The sequence below is a fragment of the Schistosoma haematobium genome, chromosome 4, assembly GCF_000699445.3.
Source record: "Schistosoma haematobium chromosome 4, whole genome shotgun sequence".
Taxonomy (NCBI): Eukaryota; Metazoa; Platyhelminthes; class Trematoda; order Strigeidida; family Schistosomatidae; genus Schistosoma; species Schistosoma haematobium.
The window spans coordinates 37,961,849-37,981,914 of NC_067199.1; the positions used below are offsets into that span (position 1 = coordinate 37,961,849).

General features: G+C 33.0%; 1 protein-coding gene across 2 annotated transcripts in view; it reads left to right on the top strand.

Annotated features, from left to right (window-relative positions):
• Positions 1 to 20,066, top strand: part of MS3_00008008 (uncharacterized protein) — a 71,157-nt gene that overhangs the window by 26,319 nt on the left and 24,772 nt on the right. The gene's annotated exons all lie outside the window — the stretch shown is intronic.

Consider the following 20,066-nt stretch of genomic DNA (forward strand, 5'->3'; position numbering starts at 1 on the left):
TGGTGTTTTTTTGAGGTGATTAATAACTCCATTTTAAAAATTCTAATTAATTGTTTTACAATCCATAATAGGATGATTTCATCAAAATTACTGATTGAAACTACTACGAAACAATAATGCAAGCAAATAGTCATCAATATTTGTTAATAACACTTCAAGCTCGATTGTGTTTTTGGGATCTGGGAATATTAGTTCACAGAACTTGCCAGTAATATTCTTTATTCCACTTGTACTGTTTCAATAATAGACAGACAGTAACAACGTAGAACTTTGTACGTACGTACATCAGTTCGAGTTGCCATACCTTGTTAGTACAGAGATATAATTGTCAATTTATATTCCGTAGTGGTTGAATACGTAGTACCCGTTTCCTAACAACTGCGTTACTTACTCAATGGTACCATAATATACTAGCAATGTTTCGAAGACACCTATGATTGAATACTAGTAACCTACGAATATCGTCTACTCTTGCCGGCCATGTTTGACTGCCATAAAGTAGGACGGAACGAACCGCCGCGCAGTAAGTCCGTCTTTTGGTTGGTAGACGGATAACTCGCCTACGCCGTAAGTGACACAAGTTGGCGTAAACTAGTCGAGCCTTCTTTATCCGTGCTGAGATTTCGTCACACACCATACCAAAAAGGCTGATGAAACTCCCAAGATAAGTGAAGCGTTCGACAGGTTGAACTACTTTACCTCATATCATTAGTTCGAGTGCCGATGCAACCCAATCCTGAAGTTACATTTTGTATTTCGAGGGGGAGAATCGAAAGTTTGTGATGGAGGTGTGGTTCGAACCCACGCCTTTTCGGAATCGATATCAAAACTGTTGTGACAATAAATACATCAGTCATTATGAGTGATCATGTATAAAAAAAGACGAATGACACCTCATGTTAGGAAGAGAAATCAAATGAAAAGTAACTAACTGAGTATAGATTGGTTGTGATTTCTATTAATCTCAATAAATTATTAATCAATAAATTGTACACCCTAACCTATCACTATCATCAGACATTGACAATACTAAGATTTAATAAAGTAACATACTTGTTCAGATTGCCATGCTTTATAAAAAACATAGAATATAAAGAAAGGAATAAACCGACATGAAAATTTAGATGCCAAAAAATGTCGTAAGAGTAGGCGAAAATAACTTTACAAAAGAAATATTTCTCATTTAACCTACACACACACACACACTCAGGAGTTCTTTTTAGAGTTCACTATTTAGAGAATGATAATATCTTGCTGAAATTAAAAAAAAACTTTAAACTTAATTCTTCTTTAGTTTCATTGTTATGTTTGTAATTTTCTTCCTAATTTAAGAAATTTTTCTTTTAGTTCAGTAGCTTCTTGTTGAAGTGATATGTCAATGGTTAAAACAATTTCACTTCCAGATAGTAAATAAGTTACAAGGTCTAATTTCATTTTACATAAGTTCATTTGGATGATCTAGTAGTAGTAGGAGGAGGAGGAGGAGTTAACTTTTTCGAAATCAGCTATGTATGTGCACTGCTAAGGAGTCCTATGCTAAGACGAAAAGACTGTCCAGTGCTTACAGGTTTTCGATGTTGGTCTAACATTGATCCATTCATAATGTGAATCATTACTTAACAATCTCCACAACCCTATACTGATAGTTAACTATTATTAAGTTATACTTTGTAAATAAGTCAATATATGAAATAAATTCTAAATTTTAAAAAGACTTTATTCGGCGAGACTATAATTTATCGACGAACCTATCAGATTTAGCATAACAGGTCTTGGATTTTGGCGCGAAATTCACTCATCCATTCGTTCAAATAGCGTCTTGGCATTTTAGCTGATGTCAGTTTATGATGAAAACCATAAACCTAAATCCTAACCATCACCATCAACTGTAAATCATTATCTTTATACCTCAAACTACTTTATAACCTTCATTTAACCCTTTGAAGTATGTAGACTCTCTCAAGGTCAATTTGGCGTTGCTCATAGGTCGTCCATAAATTATAGTTTTACCCTTTATTCATCTAAACGAATACTAATTATGAAAAGTTATTGGAGGAAATCTTCTTTATAGAATTCATGCTTTAATTGATATGTACATAGTTTGATCTAATCTACAACAGAAATTAGAACTTAACGTTGAAGTCATCATTACACATAATCAGGAGTTACTTCTTAGCTAAAGTAGAACTAATTCTCTTTGAATAACAGACTATGAAGATTAAAACTAAATAATCAATAAGCACAAATCGAAAAGAATCTAACAGATGTTTTATCAACAGTGATAACACGCCGTTGACAATCGGTTCCAAATGCTTTCTACCATAATTTATATGTTGTGAAAATGTAATTGCTTCATATTGTCGATGACATTAGTAATGTATTATGTTATCAGATAACATTCAAAAGGAAGGTCGATATTCTGTTGAAAAGAACTTAAGCTAAATAGTGAAAAAGATCTATCGTTTGAAGTTGGAACTATAAAAATTCCCCTAACGATTTCACGAAATGCAGCAACGAAACGATGACAAATATATACCATATTCTCAAAAATAAATAGTTGTGAGTTTATTTATCTATCTAAGCACACAAAATTTGATATGGGAAGGCACCAAATATATATTCTTTAAGATTCGTCATTCGATTTATGCGAGAGCTGGAATACTGCCCGGGTGCTCAAACCGAAGCAGGTGGTTTTCTTAAGAGGCCACGACCCGAGCCTTCGACCTAAAGGTCTAGTCTACAAGGAAGTGGAGCAACGTAGGGAGATGCACTCTCATGGTAGCCGATGACTAACAATAGGTTCACATGCCATTTGTTCCCTTAGAATCCTGGAGCCCGCGTACACCACTGGTTTGGAATTATGTTTTTCCAACTCCCCTAGGTGGACTCTCCGTGTGCACCAACCCGGTCAAAGCACCGGACATTCGCTTTCCGTCCTCTAAACTTCGTAAACACCCCTATTGAGAGATGGTAGTGAGTAGGTCTCCCTGACAGTGTCTGTAAACGTGTGGCCATGTGAGAGCATTTGGAGAGGGAAAGTGGACTCTCTCCATCCTCGGCCGTACCAGGCTTATGCATAACTTGTAAATCCAAATATATACCTTCATTTCAAAGTGAATAATATCTCACATCCAATATGTGTTTATAAAAAGTCAGACATTTAGGAATAATTGTTCTGAAACATCTATTAGATAAAATTTTAAAATAAATATGAGTAGTGTCATAAATGAATATGCTTAAACATTGAAAATGCAAAAATTCTAGCTTGTTTCTTATGGTTCGTGTGTATTATTTGTTTGTAACCAAATGGCAATATCGAGCCAATTCGCACAGGGTGCATATATGTCAAAACAGGCAAATAGGCATCATCCTTAAATCCTAACCTCGAACCTTTAATTGTAAAATAAATTTCAACCTGGTGGCTTTATATTTTATTTCATATTTTTGCTCGAAATTCATTCATCCATTCGGTTACAGAGCTTTTTACATTATGGCTGTTGTTAATTCGTGATGAAAAACTTGGATTTAAATCCTCTAACCTTAACTAAGGACAGTATAGAAACTTTTCGGAAGTCTGTTTAGATTCTTGCAAGGGTTTAAGAAAATTGATAATCTATATCCATATATATTGCTTTCTTCTAATTACTGACTGCGTAACTTATAAAAAACATCATTAGATTCATTATGTAACATTTATTTTAACTTTATAATTGTATTTTTTTATTATCTACAAACTATCCATCCATAGAAACTGCCCTCTAATTGACTAACAACTGACTTGATATTTATCAAAACTGTTTTAATCACGACCCCCCTCCAAGGCCATTTTTGTTTTATTTCTCTTTAACAAAGAGTTAAGTTGATGACAATTAGAGAATTTGTGAATGAGATTATTCCCCTAATGTAGATCCATCCTCTAAAACATATATAATTGGTTCTAAAAGAATGTTTTTTATATGTTCGTTATTGGTATAAAGAAAACTCGTCAGTAATACTGTAATGTAGATTGATAATAATCCATATGTAAGAACTCAAACATGAACTCATTATTTTATCACTAAGTATATCATGGTTTTACTATTAATGAATAAGTTAATTTGCTCACTATTTTAAGTCATGTAAATAACTTTGATTGAACAAAGCACTATTTTTATTGATTTCTTTTTATATAGTAATAACATTGATTAGAAAAAGTGTATCGTAACAAATCTATGATCTTTTTCACATAGTAACAAGAATTATAAAGTTTTATCACTTATCATAATATATTGATATTTCCAGAGTTTTGAAGTAAACATAGTTTAGTGGTTATACAATTCATTCATATAATCAATCAATGACATAATGTACTTATCATAGTGATAAAGACCACACATTATGATTGATTTAGTCAGTTTAGTAAATGACTCAATATTGTACAGTATTATATTTGATAATAAAAGTAATAAAACTAGTTTTCTATGCTACATAAAGTACAACAATCATTCGATTGTGAAAATTTCTAAAACTCTCCACAAAACCCATTCTGATAATAATCAACTGCTCATTAGTGACTGACTTCAAGAAAAACTCCTGGAGTTCTAGTGAGAAGCCGTTACCAGTGGAGTACAACCGGTCTGTTGTGAGATAACAACTCACTGAAGACAATGGTGTACGGTGGCGCAACTTCGTGGATTGGTTGAAGTTAGACATTAACACCGTTGGATGCCGGCTCAGTGGTCTAGTGGTTAAGTGCTCGCGCGCGAAGCCAGTAGGTCCTGGGTTCGAGCCCCGCGCGGTGCGGAATCGTGGATGCACACTGCTGAGGAGTCCCATACCAGGACGAAACGGCCATCCAGTGCTTCCAGGTTTTCCATGGTGGTCTAGCTTCAACTGACTCATGATTTCAATCTGTGAAAATTAACATCATTGGAAAGATTTAATTAAGGTCCTTATTGGTGAATACTAAACAAAATACAATTTTGAATGAACACTTTCCAGTATCAATTTTTATGGATGATCTTTGAATGATATTAAATTAATTTAGGGAAATTTCAGTCAATTGAATCATGAATTAGTGTAAAAAAACAGTATCAGAATTTTGAATTAGGGTTGGAAATTGCATTTCCAGTTTTTATCATGAACACTATGATTTCAACTGAAATACCAGAATTCATATGGATGAATGAATTTTGCACTGAAATCTTCTATAAGGGATCAACTGAAATTCAAGTGATTTGTCCTTAAATTCTAATCCCAATATTGTAGATTCAAGGAGTACAATCAATTGTCGTCTAGAATAAATAAGACTTGTCTTATTTTTCTAAATCCTTTATTACATGTATCAAAAGTAATAATATTTATCAGTATGGGGTTGTATGGTGATTGTTGAATCTTATTGCGATCACAAACCAGTCTAAGATAGACATCCATTAAAAATCTGGAAGTACTGGTGCTATGTTGGGGTATATACTAGATAATGTTGAACTTTAGGAAAGGTTCTATCTGATGTTATTGTTTATATATTTATTCTAAAATTATTGAATACTTAAACACTTGTATTTCTGTATTCTCCAACCTGTAAGCATTTTTGTGATGCATAAACAGTGACTATGTGTTGTAGCCTTCTTAAGTTACTGTTACTTTATTACTGATCCATTACTCAATTCCTTTCCACTTATGGCACAGTTATGCCTATATTGTAATCCCTTAATTATTCTGATTTTTAGTCAAATCATTAAATACCCTGCATTATTGTGTGAGTGGCTCATAAATTCTGGTTGTATGATTAGAAGTTGTTCGCTTATAATGTATTCAAATCGGTCAATTGGGGTAAACGAGCTTAGGTGATCACATTCTGAACCAATAGTCATTAGGTGTTATTTTTGACTGTTATCTCAGTGTCATCGTGTCACAGGTTGACCGAAGGTCATTTAGATTTGATAGACAGTTTAAGGAAACTAATCAACTTTCAGACTAAATCAATACAACTGCTCTCCTGTCTCATGGTCTGATCACAGGGACTCCAAAAATAACTAATGGGTGATCTGATTTTTGCCGTCACATCGACTGGATGACCGTTTTTCTGTAGTTTGGGACTCCTCAACTGTTCACGTCCATGACCATACAACCAAGAATCAAACCCGGGACTTCTGGCCTCACGCTCAAACACTTAATTTATTACGCATGATATGATGAAACTTCAGTAAAGCATTATATGACGTAATTAAGATCTGAACAATCGTTGTTAATTTATACTTTTTACAAATAAATAAATAACCAATGATCTAATCTCATGATTGGTGAGCGCATAATAGGTAAAATTAGTCTGTTTAAAAGGAAATAAATGTTCGAATTCCCATTTATCCAATCTTTGTAAAACTCAATTTTGTTGACTTAGTAAGGAAAACCATTTTTTCATTATTGAATTATCTCCCTCATCTAATATTAATTCTGAGATCTGTATCAATATCAAACAATTTCCGCTACCAGGTTGGTGCCCACATAATTACCTTAACCAAATAATTTATGATAACATAGTTTAGAATGAGTTTCAATTGTCCAAATGTATTCGCTCCTTTTCTTCAGTTTTAAAATTATCTCATACTTTTTATTCTACGAATTTATTGTTTCTCCTCTAATCTTATTTTCTGTGCTTGGTTTGTTCTACTACCACTGATATTATTATTATTATTATTATTATTATTATTATTATTATTGCTATCCCTCATTGCTGTAATCCAAGTGAAGAATGTATTAACCAAACAGTTTTTGAACAATAACACTTTAAACAATCTAAAATAATAGATATATCAATCTAATACATTTAACATAACTATTCATAGAATAATAATTGTACCTTTAAACTAGAAGGAATTCTAAAATAATCTCGAGAATATATATTTGCTACTTTGGGTTTTGTTGTTATTATTGTTGCTGGTGGTGGTGGTGGTGGTAATTTCATCTCACTTATACTAATATAATGTGATAGGTTGAAATGATGATGACGACAATGATGATGATGATGATCCAAGTTCTACATCATTTATGATCGATTGATAGATAGTACTTTATATAAAACAGTTTTTACTTCATGTCAAATTATTGATTAAAACAGTTTAAAAAAATAGATACCATGTAAACTATATATAACGTATCATTATTCATTAAATTACTATGGTTATGTATATAAATCATCAAGAATTTAACATTTCTATAGATGAAATTATTTACTTTAGAGATTAGAAATTCTCATTAAAACCAGTGGTAGTTATTCTAGTTACTTAGTTTAGTGTGAATATATGAAAATGAACTCTAACGTATGTCTATATATATATATATATATCGGGGTTGGGGGAAGGGGGTTAGGGGCTCATACGATAGTTACTTGTTCATTGACAAAATATGTGGCATAAGTAACGTGTTTTTTTTAAAAAAATTTATTTAACTTGGAATTGTAGTTATACAATGAAAACAAATGTTTACAAATGTCTAGACACAACGAGAAATTTTATTCATAACCAAATGATTAAGTAATAATGATAGTAGTAATAATAATAATAATGGTAGTGGTGGTAGTAATAATACTAATAATGAGAATACAAGTTGTTCATTAATTGTGCTTATTATATATAAATAGGAATAAGAATTGGTCGAATTCCATATATGTATAAATTTACTTCCAAATTTTTATCTAAAGTAAGCAATGATGGATGGTCGGTAGCAATGGAACTCAAGACGCGCGTTTCGTCCTACCTGGGACTCGTCAGCTGGATGTACCTGCATCTCAGAGATTTGATGTTCGCTCTGGGACTCGAACCCAGTACCATTCACTTCAAACGCCATCGCGTTATCCACTCAGCTACTGAGTCCTGATAGTCACTTGCTTGTGCAATGGGGTGAATTTGAATTCACTTGGTATTGTTTGGCTTGTATCTTCCCATTGAGGTTTGAGACTGCAATTGATCAGTTTGTTATTGGCATATGTGCATACTGTACGTATGCCTCGATATTACCTTAATTCATAAGCTAATTGTAAGCAATGATGGATAGTCGCTAGCAGTGGAATCCAAGACGTGTGTTTTCGTCCTATTTGGGACTCGTCAGCTGGATGTACCTGCATCTCGAGGCATACGCACAGTATGCACATATGCCAATAACAGGATGATCAATTGCAGTCTTAAACCTTAATGGAACGATACAAGCCAAACAATACCAAGTGTATTGAATGTTTATTTTATGGATTGTAAAGATTGATTTGATGTTGAAGATGGTTTATGGAGATTATTGAATTCTTATGGTTTTGCATTACGAGTTAATCTTAGTTAGTGTTGTGTCTTTATGGTCAATCAAAATACGACTTATTTGCCCTTGTACTGAACTAAACCAATGACATTCGACTGGTATGAACAGCCTAGCATCCTTATTAGTCCGTTGCTCACCTAGCCCGTCCAATTGAGTCCAGAATGCTAATAGCAGCCTTCACTATACGAATCATTTACTTCAGACATACCGGGTTTACATATATAACAAAACAGACCGTAACGCGCATCATAAGATAGAAAGTAACATTCATACACAATAAAACCAAAATGTAGCTGTGAACGTGGGAGACAGTAATTACTAAACTGAACATAACTTAAGAACTGTAGGTCGTACAATAATGATCTATAGGTCAAAACGAAGCTTATAATAAGATGAATATAAATATACACAATCTAGTTACTGAATAGTTATACCATAAGGATATATAAATAATATTAGTCCATTATTAGGTCTCAGAAGTTACTCGTAATTTAATCTTCGCTAGGGTATATATATATATATATGACCAAAATCAGGGTCGAACTCAGGTCCTTCAAGTGTTGTAGTAAGCATTCAACCTCTAAATAATTGAGGTGACATCTAATGATTCCCATTTCTAACTTCAATCAATACGTGATTTTGTGCTGATGAGTATCGGCCTCTTACTGGAAATGGTTGAACTTTACTGATGCAGACTTCTTATTGGGATTCCGAGAATTATCTCTTAAAGTTATTCACAGGATTTTTTTCGAAGATTGTTGAGTCTAAGAGGTCACATCTTGAACTGATCAATTAGAGGACTAGACCAAAGGGGAAACAAGACTTTGTCTTAGTTCTCTACCACCAATGACGGTCAAATCCCAGACGAACTTTGAGTTCCTAGTAGACAACACGATTACAATCATTATTGTAATCAGCATTAGAATCTCCCAACTATAATTAATTTTTTTAATGTAATTGATCTATTGTTTATTGTTTAAGGTGGGTGAATAATCAAATTTTATATTGACTCGAAATGAATTCATATTAGTCGTTATTGAATAATATCCCAAATTCAAGTTCTAATAAAATGTTATTGATTGAGATCATGAACCGATTGATAATAGATCAGTATTGAAAACCTGGAAGCACTAGACGGCTGTTTCGTCCTACTGTGTGAATCCTCAGCAGTGCGTATACACGATCCCACTCGCGAGATGGTTTTGACTTCTATGTGATGACAATTGTACAGATTAATGAAAGTAGTTCGCTTGATTCTGAGAGTTCTGACTAAATATTGTCAAATAGAACTGTTAGGAAGTAGGTAAGTGAAATAAGCTGATGACGTATTGTGCAAAACATTTTCTATTTTAGATTTTAGTTTTGATGCTTCATGGTATGAATAATCTGACTAAATAGTTTTCATTTTTTTTATCAATTGACTAGTCAGCATAATTCCTTCAACCATTTTTTCCCTACTATTTTTTCATTCAATTAAGTCCAATAAAGCGTGAACAATAGTCGTTGTTAGCTATTATTCAAATCCATTTATTACATGGTTTTCATTCACACCATCACACATAAGTTGGGAACAATAATATTAATTTTTAAAAAGGAAAACAGTTTTAGATACTTTTTTTATCACATTGACATAGACTTTTAATAAAGGTTGGAGGATGATATGTATGCAGTTTCAAAGAATTACAGTATACCTTATAAAAGGATTAAAAGAATCATTTGTGCTCTTGACTTCTTTTCGCCTAATTCTCTATAAGCATCCTAGAAGAAGAAGAAGAAGCTGAGAAGGGCATGGAGACAAGATCTAAACAATGATGGAGTGATATAATAGGTCACGTAATTGTTTTGTTTAAACAGTTTTAAACACCATTCTTTTGTTATTATCAATTTTTAGGAGTTTCTTTTGTGTATGTTATGCATGAAGTCAATCAGGTTTTATTAGCGTATAGTAATTATTTATAATTTCATTTTAATAGTGTTTTATGTTTCCGAACTGATAAAATGGCCATGAGAGAGCTGGCTCTCGACCCAATCTTAATATATATCTTTATGTAAGCTACTGGTTGGAGACGATCGAAAATAGACCCAGAACCTAAGTTCCGTGCTTTCTATCACTCGCCAGTAAAGTGTGCTTGTAATCTTGAGGTGATTGATGCTCTTTAGTGGACTCGATCCCATATTGCCCAGTTTCACAGTTGCAGACTTTGTCACTGAGCTATTTGGTCAGTGACTAACTTCTTGTCGAACTGTTCGATAGATGTATTCATGAACCAAGTCAGTTGATCAAAATCAAATCATGAATGGAAAATACTCATATACAGCTGTCCCTCTTTTTAGGATATATAATACTTATTCATCAGTCTGATTATTATATTCTATTATCTAAAGAAATTTCCTGCTGTATGTTTTATTAAAAAGAAATATGCTACCATTTAATTTGTTTACCTGAGTTAATCATCATCTCATACACGAAGCCTAAACATGTAGTCGGTACATCAGATTAAAGCTAAAACACTTATTAGCAGTAAAATCTGAGGTGGTGATAACCGACATTTGACAAGGTATATTCCTCTCATTGATGTGAATACATATATATGTAAGCTTATAGTTATCTAGATAACAAGTTTCACATAACTATCTACCTACCAACTTGCTTAGCGTGAAACCTGTAATATCATAATTTGAATCTATTTTCTTGTCTCACAATTTATATTTTTGTATATGTGCTATAATGCTAGTGCTATGAAGTGTCCGGATTAGGATATACGCAACTTTATTTAATCAACCTAATGTGAAGAATTTCACGATTGTGTGTATACTTTTTCATATATGGTTAGATTAGTTGTATTATATACATGCGATTATTATTCATTATTACTAAAATATTTTCATGGTTTATATGACTAACAGACCTTAGTCAGGATGCACTGGATAGCTGTTTCGTTCTAGTACGCGACTTCTCAGACGTGTACATTCACAACCCCGCCACCGGGAACTGAAACTAGGGCTAGCAGTTGTTCAGTGCATCCAGGTTTTGAATGATTGTCTAAATTTGATAGGTTGGTAGTCTCAACAATCAACAATCTCCGCGGAAATTATACCGACAACTTAAACTATGCTGGTTATCAGTTTCAATGCTTCCAAAATAAAGAAATAATTAAAATGCTTTGACAAAACACTGGTTATAGTAGGCTCTGCTTTAAAAAAATATTAAGACTATCCTTTTCTACACAACTCATATCATTCTTGTTGACTGACAGTTGTGTTGTTACTTTACCCTAATAATAATTACATAATACATAAGTAAGATCATCCTAGAAAACGTTTTAAACATCTCAATACTAAACATGAATTCGTTAAAGACTATAAAGGAAATTGTTGTATTTCTAGCAACATGGTTAATATTTCTACTCATTCTAGATTCTTATGCACGTTTTGATTACATTACACAACTGTTTTTATTTGATACACTCTCTCAACTACTTTGAGTTTAGATGAGAATAATGTTGTTATGTTTCTTTTAATTCCTAACAATCACTGTCACCAGCCAATACACTAACTTAATTCATGATCAGATTTGTTTTGTATTTAACCATGTAGTTAGAAAGTGGGTAATTTTGTACTTATCAAGGTTAGCTATATTATTAAGGTTGCGAAATGGTATATCTTAGAAATGAACCCTATAATAGGTACGTTTTGGCTTAAAACAAGTCGACTCCTCCAGTCACATTTTGGCATCAATATGAACCTAACTATGTTTAACTACTGAAATATTGGTATATAGGGATTAATAAAACAGTTTATTGTCATTGCGTAGTTGAGATATATTAATTTGTAGAGATCTGTACCATCAGATTTGATATAAAAAAGGGATGCTATGCCAAGCAACTTGACAACATTTATTTTGCATTGTTTAAAGTATCCAAAAACCTTATCATAGTGTTGTACTTATCATACTTAGTGACATTAACTTGATCTTACTATGCTTGAATCTACATTATTAATGTCCCTACTAAATGACCTGATATTTTAACGCTTATTGGCTAAAACAAAATCCCTATTCACAAGAGCCAATCAGAACATGAGAATAAGGTAGATGGTGTAATAATAAAATATTACATGTACCTTGTTTCTTCAGAATGGAGATTTGTGTAGTAATTTTAATGATTGAATTCATGAGTCGGTCTAAGCCAGCCCACCATTGGAAACCTGGAAGCACTGGAGGCCGTTTCTTCCTAGTAAGGGACTCCTTGGCAGTGCGTATCCACGGACCCACACATGGGACTCGAGCCCAAGGCCTTCGGTTTCGCGCGTATACGCTAAACCTCTAGACCATTGAGTTGGCATCCGACGGTGTTAATGTCTAACTTCAATTGATCCATGATCTTGTGCAACTGTTCATCAATTGTTTGAAGTGGATAACTGTCTTCAACTGACACAGATTGAACTCCATTGGTCACGCTTTCTCACTAGAACTTAAGAAAATCCATCTTAAAGCTAGTCACTAGTGAGCACATGATTATTATCAGAATGGGGATTTTTGCAGATTGTAGTAATTATAATAGTTGAATTCATGAGTCAATCTATTATATAAATGCTTGCTATAATTAACATAACTTTATTCCCGTTACATATGTCTCACAAGTAGTTTATGATTAACGCCCAAAATTTCGTCAACTGTGGTTATATTTTTTTAAATCTAGTGAAAAGCAATTTTAATATTTTTAGGTTTATATTTAAATAAATAAACTATAAGGTTGATTATTTTAAGCTGATGATAACACTCTAGATACTTATGCATCACCTAAAATCTGACTAGTGAGGAGATTATAGATTCTTTGATTTATTGCCTTGTGGTTGTTTATTCCTTTTTCTCATCGGGTAATAAATCGAATCTATTTAAATATATCGATAGTTGCTGATTGATCTGAGTGCTTGGTTTTTGGAATTTATCTCATGTTGCAGCTGTTCAATATTTTGACGCTTCCACAGTCGAACTCATGATCATAATTACCCACATGTATATAAAGTGAAGTAGTTTAGGAGGGAGAGTTTTTATTTGAATTAGATAAAAATTAGTAGGTTGCCTGATTAATTCATGAATAACCATCAATAAAGGGGAGTGTTTACATGTTGATTATGTTCAAATACAACTCAACCCGATGTTCATCGTTGGTTAGTAGATCGAAATAAAACTGATGGCAGCCTGACTAATGGCTTAATATTATTCCATACTTTTTATTTTCGATCTTGTTCATTCGTTTTAACTCATAGATGTATATTTTAATTTCCACTGAAATGATGAGATTCACTGTTTCCACTCTTCTGTTTTTCATTTATGTAACCTCTTCTAACTCTGTACTTATTTGAAACATGATGCTTTGAACCAATACACATATTTGTGACTGACATTACATTTTAAATGTCTGTCACAATCTCGCGGGGGGGGGGCGACATCGTGGATGCGCACTGCTGAGGAGTCCCATACTACGACAAAATGGCCGCCCTGTGCTTTCAGATTTTCCATGGTGGTCTAGCTTCAATTGACTCATGATTTCAACTATTGAAATTACTAATTTACCAGTTGATATAGTAACCCTTGTTATTATTCCTTACTTTCATAGTTTATTTTTCACTAAGAGCGTATACTTCTTATGTAATAAACGAGAAGACAATTAGGGAGAAATAAATGAGTTTGAATAGAAAATTTCAGAATCTCTTAGTAAAGTCTGAAAACTATACAGTAAGTACTTCATTTGCAAAATTTCAATCAATTGTCTCAGACTTTATTGTTCCTTCATTTCCATACAAATCGCTCTCTGTTCTCATCTTCTTCTCTTCGATCTTTTCAACCGACTGTCTCCAGGCATTCCACTTTATATTGATGATACATACATCTATCGACATCAGTAACACATACTACACTAATACCACTATTATTAAGGGTTCTAAACAAATACTTTCACGTTTATAGTTGTTTCCCAATCAATATCAGGTTTTAGTCAAAACTATTTTCAAGATGAACAATCTTCAAAACCATGTAACTGTGACGATGGACCACCGATGAACTCGATGAAGTTGTAAGAGGCTCAGAAGGAGCCGAAGATGTTCCATTCAATCACCTTTCGGAAGAATACGCGGTATATCAAGAAACCAACATTCAAGATATAACATCTGGCGACGGGGATGGGATTCGAACCCACACGGGAAAACCCCAATAACAGTAACTTAATACTACTTTAAATACATTTTTAATGTTCAGCTTAAGAGAGTTGATTTCAATTAATATCAATCTCAAATTGTTATTATCAAGTACTAAACATCGAATTTTCTTCTTATCTGAATCTTTTTTTTAATATCTGTCATATATATTGATATCAGAATGGGTTTTGTGGAGATTTTTAGAAATTTCACAGGTTGAAATCATGAGTCAATTGAAGCTAGACCACCATGGAAAACCTGGAAGCACTGGACGGAGTTCAACCAGGTCTGTTGTGAGATATCAGCTCACTGAAGACAATGGTGTACGGTGGCGCAACTTCGTGGATTGGCTGAAGTTAGACATTAACACCGTTGGGTGTCGGCTCAGTGTTCTAGTGGTTAAGTACTCGCGCACGAAACCCGTAGGTCCTCGGTCCGAATCCCGCGTGGTGCGGGATCGTGGATGCGCACTGCTGAGGAGTCCCATACCAGGACGAAACGGCCATCCAGTGCTTCCAGGTTTTCCATGGTGGTTTATCTTCAATTGGCTCATGATTTCAACCTGTGATATATATTGATAATTGAATTGAGAATTGGCTGATCTTTAATTCAAGAAGTGTAAGTTACACAAAATTAGTAAGCTTTATCTATTTTACTCTGTTATGCATAGAACAAATACCCTTTTTCACATAGATATAAATAAAACAGTCTCTTAAAACTAGACCATTTTTATGATTATATATATAGTTCATTCATCATTTTCTAAATGAAATTTTAAACCTAATTGTTGTTTCTTCAAAATCGGTCAAAGACCATAAATAAAAATGTATCAGTGATCATTGTACATATATATGGTCTCCCAATTTGAGTGTACATTAATCAATTGAAGACTAAGTATATTGTCTTAATGTGTAATACTATATGTTTTTCTTTGTAGAATTACTATTCAATTAAAAGACAACTTTGATTTCAGTAAAATAGGTATAGAGTTTCTGATATAATAGAATAATAGAAATATTTTTTCTGTTTGCTATGTTATACTACTATTATAAGCTAGTACATTTGATGACTGAGATGATGTTATTGTTAGATTGTAGACATTATCGATATGCTATTCAAAGACTCGGATCATGTTAAACCAGACACATGATTCACGACAAATTATAAAGAACCAAAGTATAAAGTAGACAAATCTTTATTGAATATAATATATCAAGTAGTCTATATTCAGTGAATTCAGAGTTGAAATCAATAATGGGAAGGAAATCACAAAATACTAATTCGTTAATAATCTGTGTTTGTCATTTCACGCTCGGTGGCCAAACATATTTACTTTCACTGTCAACATATCAATGTCTTTAAAAAGTTTTAGACAAATTAGAGTCTAGAATTATTGGCTTCTTAGAAGAAAATTTACAATGGTAGATATCTGTTTTAATTCAGACCAACATTCCACTAACTTCTCTATTACTGAGTAGTAACCGATTTCGTATTTGTGTATATTCCCTTGGTACTGACCAAATCCTATCGATCAAACTGCAATATAGCCACCAGTCGAAGTGACTAAACATTGCGTGGATTATTTTTTGGTGTCCTAAGTTATGGTGAGAGTCAGCAGAAAACCCTAAACATAGATTTTAGACTGGTTGATACTTTTCAGATTGATGTAACTGAAACTTTTATGTAACTGATACTCCCTCCCTCCACAGAATCCGAATGCACATAACCTATATTAATGGTTTGAGACGTTAATTCTGAACTATTCAGTCTGTGACTAATCCCCTGTAGGACTTTGGTATTTATTTGATAAATTACACTAAATTACTTTACTGAAAAATAAACATACTACTATTACTTCAATATCCACTTATTTGATAAAGTTTTAGTGTCAAGTCAATCTCTGGATAGATGTTTCTTCTTAATATGGGACTAATCAGTAATACGCGTCCATGACCTCTCCACCGGAGATTAAACTCCAGACTTTCAAGTCTTGCAAAAAACGTTTAACCTATAAATTAATGAATTCGACGTACAGTGGTTGACGTTTTCCACTCTAAACAACTTTTGATGTTACCCAACCATCAGTCAGATCTATTAGTGGTTAAATCTCTCACCTAGACAATGATTGAACTGTACTGGTTATAGCTTCTCACTAGAACTCTAAGGAATACCTCTTGAAATTAATCACTAGTAAACACATGATTATGATTTTTGAAGATATATTCCCACTGTGAATCCATATCGAGTGTTAACACTAAAACTGATTAAGTGAATTAGTGTTATATCCCAATGAGAATAATGAATGGTAACTTTTGGGATTCATTTATGGACTAATGCTAGACGTATATTTTTATCGTAAAATTGTTAAGTAACTAAACTATTCATACTCGTGTCCTTCTAATTATGAGCTTTATTTTGACCTATGAACTATGATTATACGATTTACTATTCTTAAGTTATTCCCAGTTTATTAATTATAGTCTTCCACATTCACAGCCACATTTGACTAAATCTTGTACAAATGTTGCTTCCTATTTTATGGTACGATATGGTCTTTTTGGTTGGTTTATATACCCAGTATGTTTGGAATAAGTGATTCATATCTCAGAGGCTGAGATTGGTGGCTAGGCAGGAAGCTGGACTAATAAGGACTCGAGACTACTCGTACTTGTTTTTATGCGTCATTTGTCCGGTCGATTACATTATACATTAATAGAACACAGGGCACAAGTTATAACAATTAGAGAAGCATCAGATTCGCAAAATCACTTCATGATATGAAATAAACTTACATCCAATTTCCAATTATTGTTTTTGGCACATCTTTACTATTTGTGTAAAACATTAGAAGTTATTCTAGTAAAAAGAAAGTACTTGACATATGATTCAAAACTGAAGTCATTAATAGTCTAGTGTAAGTTTCCTTTTTTTTATTCTTTTTATATACAGTCTAATGTTTCTTTCTTCTACCCCCCGCTCCTCCTGAAAAACTAATTCCTCTCGTGTTTACGTTCACTTTCTTAAAAGCTTACAGACTTAAAACTGTACAAATCACAGATTTTATAAACAATAAAGACATCTATTTAGCCATAATCACAGTATCATTCATGCTTAACGTCTTTGAACTACACTAAAAACAAAAAAGTTTCTATCTATAATGCTGTATTTCATTCCCATTTGTCTTATTTATTTATTTGGTTCTTTATAGACTGAAAGAAATTTCTACTGATATATATATATATATGAATATTTATGCATTACCTACCATGTAGTAAACAAAATAACGGCCAATTTCAGCTTTGTATTCACCATATAAACAGATGAATGTACTTGATTTTAGTTTATCACTTAGTTACACAAAATTAATAAAATGTGTTAACTCTTTCAATAATAATAAACTTTGTACGGAATGTAAGTCATTAGTTACCAAGTATTATAGTACAATACAGAGGGGGGCGTATATAGTAATGTTTTCTTGAAATCTGATAAGTTAGCACACGTTAATTATTTACATACATATATAACTGTTACATGAAGCATTAAAATAATGTACACTTTAGTTTCTCTTTTTTCATAATTGGTGAATGAGTTTCTCTGTTGATTTGTTGGTTTGCCCGTTTTTTTGTTTTTGTTGTTGTTGGAACTTTTAAATGTAAGAAAAGTTTGAATTTCGGATATGTTTGATGCTTTATCATGTTTGTGTGTGTGTGTGTATGTTTCTGTCCGTCTGTGATAAAGAAAGCTGCAACCGTCATATTTAATTAGTGTTTCTATTTTTTTTCTCTTTCAATTTTATACAAGTTCCATTGTTTGCAATGGATTAATCACTGGCTAATGACTAATGTTATGTTTATCGAGTACTGTAGTGCTACTAATGAACTGAAACGACAATGCAAATGTTAATATAAGTGACTTGATATCATTCGGACAGTGCTGAAATGTAAGATAGTTGGCAGGATACTTAATCTGACCTCGGTTTAGTGCTGTTTGGCAATTGCCAACTAAGCATATCTGTAATTTTGATGAAACTGATTCTTTCTGTTCGTTCGAACAATTGTCACCGAGCTTCACAAATTACTTTGAAAATTGATTGACAGAATTTGATAAACAATAAGGAACTTGACAAATATAACATCGGTTATTGCTTTATGACCTACCAGTCGTAAATAACAGTCCTACATAAAGTCAATCAAGGCCTGAATAGCACAATGGTAATGTCTCAGTCTTGAAGCTGGGTGATATAGGCTTGAATGTCACGGTGAACGAATCATTGACTATTGGACTGAATCGTGTTGGTATGTTCTGTTTATCAAGTTGTGGTTCTCGAGATTACCGTAATAATGGTCGTAGATTTTGGGTGAAATGACTGAGAATTAATCACAATGGCACAGATTGATTTACCTTTTGTCTTCCTTTAGATCCCGAAATTTAAAGATACCTAAAATTTACTATCCCACGAATTCACTATTTCTTCTTGAAACATATTTTCTGTATATAATATTCTCTACCATTGTTACTGCCACTTATTCTAATACTCTAACATTTACGCTAATAATTTCATTTTATTAGGTTTTTATGATGTGGTTACTAAATTGATGCGTAGATGTGTCATTTTCTCTGTTGCTTATGTTTGACTGAATGGTCTGACAGTTTGTCTTAAAATGGCTTATCAGTCAGTAGATATCTAATTTGAAACGTATGCGACCGTGTGAAGTATTGTGAACTGTTCAGTTCCATATATATATATATATATATATATATATATATATATATATATATATATATATATATATATATATATATATATATATTAGATCTGACATTGAAGAACATGTCCTGTAATAACTTCGTGAATATGATAGATTTTAAGTAAATGGCAAAGGTCAAAGTGTTTGTTACACTTTATCTTCTTGAATACCTCTTTCCACAATAGATTTGATACGTTTATATTTTAATGTTACTTTTTTCAAGTTGAGAAGTGATTCCATTGAAATATATATTTCTCAGTAATATAAAGCGTTTTATTAAGGTTTTTCTTTAGAATTTCATATTTAATAGTTGAACTCATGAGTTGATCTAAGCCAGACCACCATTGAAAACCTGGAAGCATTGTATGGTCATTTCGCCTTCAGCAGTGCACATCCACGGCCCCGCACAGAGGACTCGAACCCAAGGCCTTCGGTTTCGCGCGTATACGCTAATTCTCTAGACCATTGAGTTGGCATCTAACGGTGTTAATGTCTAACTTCAATTGATCCATGATCTTGTGCAACTGTTCATCAATTGTTTGAGGTGGATAACTGTCTTCAACTGACACAGATTGGATTCCATTGGTCACGGCTTCTTACTAGAACTTCAGGAAGCTAGTCACTAATGAACACAATGACGAAACGGCCGTCCAGTTCTCTCAGCTTAAATCGACTCATGAATTCAACTGTTAAAATTAACTACAATCTCCACGAACCCCCATTCTCTAATTTTATTGTTAACTTGATATACACTAAGCAAATGATAGGAGTTTGGTTTAAGGTTCTCTATGACCAAGTCCTGAAATAAATGAAAAATCACTTAATGTTGAAATATTG